The 9,937-nt window shown below is 34.9% G+C and overlaps 1 pseudogene; it reads left to right on the top strand.

Moving 5' to 3' along the window:
* Positions 1 to 8,732: 8,732 nt before the first annotated feature.
* On the top strand, positions 8,733 to 9,683 carry LOC144365809 (olfactory receptor 12D3-like; annotated as a pseudogene).
* Positions 9,684 to 9,937: the final 254 nt, after the last annotated feature.

The raw sequence follows: 9,937 nt of genomic DNA, 5'->3' as shown, positions 1-9,937 counted from the left end.
TTGTTTTTAAAATTGCATTTTCAACATAGTATTTAATATAATTATGTTTTCTGGAAATCTTACTTTTAAAGGACTAATTTAGGGAAAATGAAAATTAAGATTTGCAGACTGTGCATTTTGCCTACTTTTATGTATGCCACATAATTTTCTATAAAAGAACTCTATGAAAATGCCTTAAATAAATGGGAGGTAATTTATTTTTATTCAATAAAAAATAAATTTTATAAAAACACAATACTATTTAAAATATTCTAGCTTTAAAACATGTGACTTTATGGTATGAACACTTACTTCCACACCATTTCCATGCTACTCCTCTCCTTTCAATCTCTTTTCCATTTTTGACATTTTATTCCAGATGAATTATTAAATTATGTCAAATTACAGAAAAATTTATTGACATTTTAAAACTTCTCATAAAAAATTTTAATCCACTCAATTTTTTAAATAATTAAATTAACTTGAATTATTACATTGGTGACCTAAAGATGTTGTTATACTTATACCTATGTATTTGTCTTTTAAATTTTTTTAAAATTTGCTCTAGTTAGTTATACATGATAGCAGAATGCATTTCAATTCATTGTACACAAGTGTAGTACAACTTTTCATCTCTTTGGTTGTACACAATGTAGTTGCACCACATGTGCAATCATACATGTACCTAGGGTAATGATGTTCATCTCATTCCACCATTGTTTCTGCCCCCAAGTCCTCTCCTCTTCTCTCTCTCCCCTTTGAAAAATAAAAGTTCCTTCATGTATCCCCACCCCTATTACGCATCAGCACCCACTTATCAGAAAGATCCTTCAGCCTGTGGCTTTTGGGGGGTTTGTCTTACTTTGTTTAGCATGATATTCTCCAACTCCATCTATTTACCTGCAAATGCCATAACTATATTCTCTTTTAATGCTGAGTAATATTCAATTGTGTATATGTACCAAAGTTTCTTTATCCTTTTATCTGTTGAAAGGCATCTAAGTTGGTTCCACAGTTTATTGTGAATTGAGCTGCTATGAACATTGATGTGACTGCGTCACTATAGTATGCTGATTTTTAAGTCCTTTGGGTATAGACTGAGAAGTGGGATAGCTGGGTCAAATGGGGTTCCATTCCAAGTTTTCTAAGGAATCTCCATACTGCTTTACATAGTGGTTGCACCAATTTGCAGTCCCCTCAGCATTCTCACCAACACTTATTATTGCTTGTATTCTTGATAATTGCCATTCTGACTGGAGTGAGATGAAAATGGAGTTTTAATTTGCATTTAATTTAAATGAACATTTTTTCATATATTTTCGTACATTTTCATATATTTGCATGAACATTTTTTCATATATTTGTTGATCAATTGTATATTTTCTTCTGAGAAGTGTCTTTTCAGTTCCTTAGCCCACTTACTGATTGAATTATCTATATTTTTAGCGTTAAGTTTTTTGAGTACTTTTATATATCCTGGAGATTAGTGCTCTATCTGATGTGTGTGCAGTAAAGATGTTCTCCCACTCTTTGGGTACCCTCTTCACGTTATTGATTGTTTCCTCTGCTGAGAAGCAGCTTTTTTAGTTTGAATCCATCCCATATATTAATTTGTGGTTTTATTTCTTGCATTTTAGGAGTATGGTTAAGGAAGTCAGAACTTAATCTGACATGATGAAGATTTGGGCCTACTTTTTTTTCTACTAGATGCAAGGTCTCTGATATAATTCCTAGGTCTTTGATTCACTTTGAGTTGAGTTTTGTGTATGGTGAGACATAGGTGTTTAATTTCATTTTGCTGCATATGAATTTTCAGTTTTCCCAGCACCTGGTTAAGAGTGCTATCTTTTATCCAATGTATGTTTTCAGTACCTTTGTCTAGTGTGAGATAACTATATTTATGTGGGTGTGTCTCTGTGTCTTCTATTCTGTACCCTTGCTGGGTCACCTCTTTCTTTTCTCCTATTAACAACCAACTTCTCCTACTCTATAAGTACCTCTCCTGCCTCTCTCCTGCCTCTGCAACAAGATGGTGGCTATTAGCACTTCTAGCAGGGATACCTGTGGTGTAACCAAGCCTACAGGGACCTTGGTGATGATCTTCTGGGTCCTGGCTATTGTCCCTAGATGCAAGTGGCCACATCTATAGTTGGTGGCAGGGTGGAGACAAAACCTGTAAATGTTGAGTTTCCAGTCACTGGGCAGTGTCCCAAGATAAAATCTGCCATAACTAAAGGTGGTGGTGGCAGCAGTGGGGGTAACTTAAGATGGTCACCCAAGAGTGTGGTGACCACTTTTAGAGATGAGACTGAATGCACAATCTGAATGATTGCTTTGGGCAGCCTGTTTGGAGATGCAGTGCTGGAGTGTGTGGCATGACCCTCAGCTGGTGGGCCATCCTGTGCCTGTGCTTGGGCTCCATGCTGGTTGCTGGTGTTGTCCTTCCTGGGCCTGCCTGGTCTCTGTACAAATTGATGGGACTGTCCTGGGCCTGCCTGGTTTCCACAGGGGTGGGCAAGATTGTACTAAGCCTGCTTTGGCTCAGAGGGGATCTGTGGGTCTATCTGGGCCTGACTGGGCTCCTTGGAGATGTTCTGGGCTGTATTAGGCCCACCTGGTCTCCAAGGGGGTTGGCAAGACTGTCCTAGGCCAGCCTGGGCTTTCCTTGTTTTCCCACAGATTGACTGGACTGTCCTGGGCCTGCCTGGTCTCCTGTATTTGTTTTTAATTGCTATTATATATGGAATTCCTTTTTAATGTTTTTATTAGTGCATTGTAGTTATATATAATAGTGGGCTTCATTTTAACATGTAAATAGAATTCTTAATTTCCATTCAGAAGTTTTATGATCTTAGAGGCAGAAGTATCAATCATACTTTTATATGTGTGTGACATAACAAAAATCAATGCAAAGACATTCTCTTATTTTGTGTTACAATATTTTTATTCTTCATGAACCTCTTATCTTCCTTTCTTACCTAGCTTCCTAAAACATCAAAGTATCAGTATACAAGATCAACATACAAAAGTATATAACTTTCCTATATACCAATAATAAATCTGCAAGAAAGAAATCAGGAAAACGATCACATTCACAACAATCTAAAAAGAAAAAAAAGTGAAGAAAGAAATTTTATAATACATTAGAAGATGGAAAGGCCTCCTATGTCCATGGTTGGGGAAAATTAATGGTTGTACTACCATTATTGTTACACAGATTCAATAAAATCCCCATCAAAATACCAATGACATTCTTCCAAGTAGAGTTTGAAAACAGTTATTGGATGAGAATTCTATAAAATATATCTTTTAAAAAATTGTTTTGTAGTTGTAGATGGACACGATACCTTTATTTTATTTATCTATTTTTATATAGTGCTAAGGATCCAACCCAGTGTCTCACACATGTTCGGCAAGCATTCTACCACTGAGCCACAATCCCAGCACCTATAACATCTATCTTTTTTTTGTTGTTGTTATTAGTTGTTCAAGACAATACAATGATCTTGACATATTTTACATCTATGTTAAAAACCAAGTGAATTTTTCTTTCTATTAGGTGCAGGGTCTCTGACAACAGTAACAAAAATAATGTGAAATTTGTATGACTATATGTAATCAGTGAATATATTCCTGGAAAACATATTATTGAAAAATTCATAAGCTTTGTAACAAAAATACCAATATCAGAAATTTCAACATGTCACATAACTATATTTCAAATTAGTGAGGAAATATATTATTTAATGGGTCAAATGATGATCCATCAAAATAATTACAATATTAGAAACAGTTTAACTAAAATGTACATGAGATGGTTAAATATATGAGGATTTCACTGCAAACAATGAATCTCACAGAATAGGGATAAACTATAGACAAATACTTTTTAAAAAAGGTATTCTTAAGGCAGATTAAAGGCCATAGTGATGTGTAATTTTTTTACCCAGCTGAGTAGAAAACAAAAATAATCACTGATTTAGAATGACTGGGGAGACTCTTATTCACTAACATGATGGGAAATAGATTTTTTAACTCCTTAAAATATAAAATCATGACTTATACTATGAAAAGTTTCTTATTAAATATATAATAATATATCCATATCATTAATTATAAAACATCTAATTATAAAAATATTTTATTTCAGAAATTTATAATCTATGGTAAAATTATAAACAAATCTAATGTATATAAATGTAGAATATATTCAAATAACTTGGTCTACCCTTATAATGGAATATTTGTGAGACACTAATGTTATGGTTAATAAATTACTGACATTGAAAAAGTTTATATTTGTTAGTGAAAATAACTGGTTACAAAAGAGACAACTGTTACAAAATAATTACAAATTATTTACCCAATTATGTAGCTAATTTTTTACAGCAATGACAATGATTTCACCCACAGCACCCATAACAATGAACAGAAGGACATATACAACTGAGAAATCTGAATATGGACAAAAGAATTTGTCTGACAGGAAAAACAAACAATGTCCCATGGAGAAATGCCTTCTTTTATATGTCTCCCTTGAGAGAGCAAAGTTCTGGACACTAAGCAACTCCATGATAATTAGAAACTTGGAAATACAGATCCCAAAGTCTTAAGAGAATCCATATCCTGTATATTTTTCATTTATTCTAGTCTGATTTTCTCAGAGAAAATTGCTCAAGCCATATTTTCTTTCACCTGGGTATTGGGCAGTGATGTTCACTCCAGGAGAGAAACTCAGTTATGCCAGAGTCATGTCAACAGCAATATTCTCTACATGTGGATGAATGTGAAAAAGAGAGAGTGATGTCCTAGGGAATGTGAGTTACCGTCTACCTGTCTCATATCACCACATCTTTGTCCAGTAACTACTGTCATCACCACCTTAGTCAGCTATTTCTCTGACTAAGTCACTGTCTCTCCCTTCAGGAATCCTTTTGGAGGTCTGTCCTCTGCATATTCATTAAAAATAATTGTGCTCATACCACAAGAACAATCAGAAAAAGGTGTAGGGGGGAATAAAGTTCTTGGTCTTTTTGCCAAAAGTAAAAGGATTTTCTTATAAGTAATACAGTAGAAGTTATAGACAACACTTTTAAAATTTAGGGTCTTTTATTATTTTTTTCTTGCTTTATAGCATTGGCTGGAACTTCTTGTACAGTATTTGAAGTGATGGTAACATGAATTTTTGTCTCATTCCTGATGTGAAACTTTCCATATTTACACATTGAATCTGAACTTTTATTTTAGTGATTTTATAGTTCCTCTTTATTAAGTAAAGTAATTCCTCTTGTATTACTAGTTTGCATGAAATTCTTTTTTTAAAATCATGATTGGGAATTGAACCTATGAAGTGTAGTAGCAATTATGATGTTCTTTTCTTTCTCTAATATGGCTATTGTGTTTATTAATATTTGAATATTATTTTAGTCTTTTATCCGGAAATATATTTCATTTGACTTTGACATAGTTTCTGTTTTAGTAATATGTATATTGAGTATATATTCACATATACATTTATATAAATGTTCATATGTATATATATATATATATATTTCAGAATTGAATTTTTTCATTTGCGTATGTATATATGTATTTCAAGATTTTTGCATTTATATTCATGAATTAGAATAGTCTGCAATTTTCCTTCTTAGTACATTCTTTCTCAAGTGTTAGTCAAAGTTATTCTTCCTTGTAGAGGAAATTGAGAAGGGCTCCCTTTTTCTTTCTTTGAAGGAATTTGTAGAAATTATGATAGTTTCTTCCCTATTTATTAGAATTCACCAGCAAAATCTGGACTTGGTGTTTCATTTTTGGAAAGATTTTAAATAACAACTTCAGCTTTCCATACAGGTTATCAAAATATTCAAATGTTTCTTTTACCTAGAGATTTTTTTTAACTATTTTTGGATTGAGATAATTCACAAAATTTTACCTAAACTGCTAAGTTCATTGGTAAAAATTTCTGGTAATTATGCCTTTTAATTTTTGACACTGATAGTGTATATAATATTACTTTTTAATTTGGCAATGTTCATCTTACTGAGTTTATCATTTTCAAATAACTGTTTTAGCTGTGTTGAATTTTTTCTATTGCACTTTTATGTTTATTTTTAGTATTCACTCATTCATTTATTTAGCTTCTTGAAATAAAATATAGACTTTTAAATTTTATTTCATTTTTAATTAGTGCATGATAATTGTGTGTGTTTATGGGGTACACTCTGATATTTTGATATATGTATACATTGTATAATGATCAAATCAGAATAATTAGCATATCATTCATCTAAATGTATATATTTTTTAATCTGATAATTTTATAAACTTTATTTGCTCAAAGTATACAATACAGTATGATATATCTATACAAACACAGAGTATCTCTTATTTTAATTAGGATTCCAGTCTTGTGGATGCACAGAATGGGGAGATTCACAGACTGTATTCATATTTGTATATAGGAATGTTATGTCAGATTCATTCTACTGCCTTCCCTTCATTCCACTTTATCTAATGCACTAAACTTCTATTCTCTTGTTGTCTGTTAGCATCCATATTAAAAAGATATATATCAAATGTATATCTTTTTATTATTATTTTGTAATTCATCATAGTCAAAAGTACATTGAATGGTATAATCTTTTCAAGCTTTTTTTTTTTTTTGCTTGCTTGCTTTTTGAAAGACTCCATTTCATTATTTTTATTTTAATCCTTATTCTGATTGATGATGATCAAGGGAAGGGGCTTGCCAGTTCTTCCACTAACACAGATGAAAATATTAGCATTCTTGAATCAGTTTTCGCTAAGTCATCTGCATATTGTTTAAACAGTGAGGTTGGAAGACTTCTTTGCTTCTAATCAGACAACTTTAATGTGTGGCCCTTCTAATCTGAAATTTCTTAAGTATTTCTTCATTTAGAGAAAAAGCCAAGGATTAAGGCGAGGAAGGGCACTGATTGTAGGCAGAGCTCAGCCTTTCATCATTCTTTCATCAGAGGTTTGGCTCTGGTCAGGTAGGCATTCGAATCAAGCCAATTTTCCCTTGGAAGCAGGTGGTTTCCAAGTCTACTCAGCGCTTCCAAGAAGTGGCTTCCAAGGAAATACAGCGGTCTCCCTGGAAGGAATTTCTGTGAAGTCAGTGTCTTTTTACATTTCATTGATATTTTATTACTTTATCAAAACGTGCAATAGATCTATCCAGGTGCTGAACTAAAATGCTTTGCTCCCTGCACCAGAATTCCAGGCGAGGGCGGCAGAACCTGGTTTTCCAAGCTCCAGGGTCATTGTTAACAGTTCCCCAAAGTTGGGGCCTTTGTCCCCTCCTTGAGGGCCTGGGCCCGCACAGGGCTCACAGCCTCTCCACTGTGGGCTCCATCGCGCCACTCTGATCCTCAGCACCCCGCTTCCTTTGTCCCCAAGAATGCGGCCCCCAGCTTGGCGTCCACCCCACCATCCGCGCAGCCTGCACCACCCGACCCCGCTGCCCTCCTCACTGGAGGGCGCTCTTGCAGACCGCCTGAAGTGACCTCTTTTCAAGTTTTTGAAGATTTTTCTTTTTTAAGACAGCCTATGTTTGATATTGTTCAATGTGTGCTTGACAATCATGTGAATTCTTTTCTTGTTGAATTCATTGTTCTACATGTGTTCATCAAACATGTAAATTCTGTTGTTTAGATTTTTACATCCTTACTGGCTTTTTGGCTGGTTCTTCAAGTATAGAGATATGGTAAAACTTCTTATATGATTGTGGATTGGACTTGTTCTTTTGTTGTTGTTGTTAAATTTGAACAATCAATTTCTTAGTTCCAGAGTTTCTTTTTCCTGTGAGTCAGGGGTGATTATTTTCTTTTACAAATGGCAGTTTCCTTTGGTGTTGCATTTTCCATGCTTTTTCTCTCCATTTCCCTCTGTGTTTATGCCATTCCTTGTCTTATTCTTGCCGGTTCCTCCCCACATCCAACAGAACTTTCCATTAATTGTGGGGCTCTTTTCTTCTAGGTTAAAAAATTGGAGGCATTTTCAAAATTTTTCTACTGTTAGAACCTCTCACTATTTTGAGGTTTCCTCTATTACACCCATGACCTAATTGCCATGCTGCAATCTTATGGCTAATGATGCAAATTCTGCTGTTTATCCCCCTGTACTTAGACAATATTTGAATTTTGTGGGCTTTAATGTTTCTTTGTTTCACTGAAGGTTTAGGTTGTCAGGAAGGATGTGTCTATCTCCTGTGAAATTTTTGCACCTTAGAAGTGGAGAAATTCCTACTAAATTACATCTATATTACTGCTAGAACCTGCAATCACAAATTGAATAGCTATTTCCTTTGTATGTTTAAAACTTATCTAAACTCTAATTCTAATGCTATACATGAGATTACGATCAGGTCCTATATATATATAAAAGTTCCCTTTATCCATACCTGATCTATTCATAATATGATGCCTGTATTAGTCTAAAGTCATTTTATGGAATGTACTAGGTATGTTGACCTTCCTTAATTGTGTTTTATGTAAACCAGCTTTACAATTTTTTTCAAGTGCTAGGGATGAAACCTACGATCTCTGGCATGCTAGGCAAGTGCTCTACCACTGAGTTACATCCCATCCCTTTGCTATTCTTAAACATTAATAATACTGTAGTTCACCCCTAGATTAATCCAAATAGTAAACTTGCTTAACTTAAGCCCCACAGTTTAAAATTAAGCATTAGAAAAAAATACCTAAATATTATTTCATTTGCTCCCCAAAGTGATGGAGAATGTCTCCACAGTGGATGAGTTTCTTTCACTCAGCCTGACCAGTGTTCAGGAGCTGCAGCCAGTCTTCTCTATGATGTTCTTAATTATTTACCTGATCAACTTGGTTGGAAATGGAGCAATATTAATGATTGTGATTTGGGTTCCCAAATCACAACCATTAATATTGCTATGTATTTCTTTTTGGGAAACCTTTCTTGTCTGGATATTTGTTATTCTTTGGTGACACTGCCCAAGGTGCTTATTCACCTGCTCTCCACTCACAGGGCCATATCTTTCCTAGGCTGTATCACTCAGCTACACTTTTTCCACTTTCTTGGAAGTACTGAGGCCATCTTGCTGGCACTGAATGGCCTTTGACCATTTTTTGGTTATCTGCAACCCACTTTGGTACACTGTCATCATGAACCCCCAGCTGTGTGTCCTATTGGCAGCTGTCCCCTGGCTCATTAGCTTCTTCAATGCTCTGATGCATTCTGTCATGACTGCATGTCTGGACTTTTGCCATTCTCTGAAACTTAACCACTTCTTCTGTCATGTGAAACCGCTCCTGGAACTGGCCTGCAGTAACACAGAACTCAACCAGTGGCTTCATTCTGTTGTCACAGGGAGCATATCCATGGGAGCTTTCTTTCTCACACTCCTCTCCTACTTCTACATTATTGGCTTCCTTGTGTTGAAGAACAGGTTCTGCAGGATACTCCATAAGGCTCTGTCCACTTGTGCCTCCCATTTTATGGTGGTGTGTCTCTTTTATGGACCTGTGGGTTTTACATATATTCATCCTGCTTCAGCCACATCCATGAGTGAGGACCAGACAGTGGCTGTCATATACAGTGCAGTCACCCCAGTGCTGAATCCACTGATATACACCCTTAAGAATAAAGAAGTGATGTTGGCTCTGAAGAAAATCTTTGGGAGGAAGCTCTTTAAAGATTGCCATTAGCACCTAGGGGACTAATGAGACTTATATCTGTTTTACATTAAGACTTTCATGACTTTACTGTAATAAATGATTGTTTATTCGATTTCTGTTTTTCTCTCAGGTATTTTGAGCATGCATTATAGCATGCAATGTAGTAAGTTCAACAAACATAGGAATGAGTGAACCAAATTCCACAACTCATAAAAGTTAAATTTCAATGTGGTGGAGGAATATAATGAACACACCCATAAGTACACCTTACCAGGGTAATTAAA

This window comes from Ictidomys tridecemlineatus, chromosome 8 (assembly GCF_052094955.1).
Source record: "Ictidomys tridecemlineatus isolate mIctTri1 chromosome 8, mIctTri1.hap1, whole genome shotgun sequence".
Lineage (NCBI taxonomy): Eukaryota > Metazoa > Chordata > Mammalia > Rodentia > Sciuridae > Ictidomys > Ictidomys tridecemlineatus.
The sequence above is the reverse complement of the archived record's forward strand: the minus strand, read 5'-3'. Positions and strand labels throughout refer to the sequence as shown.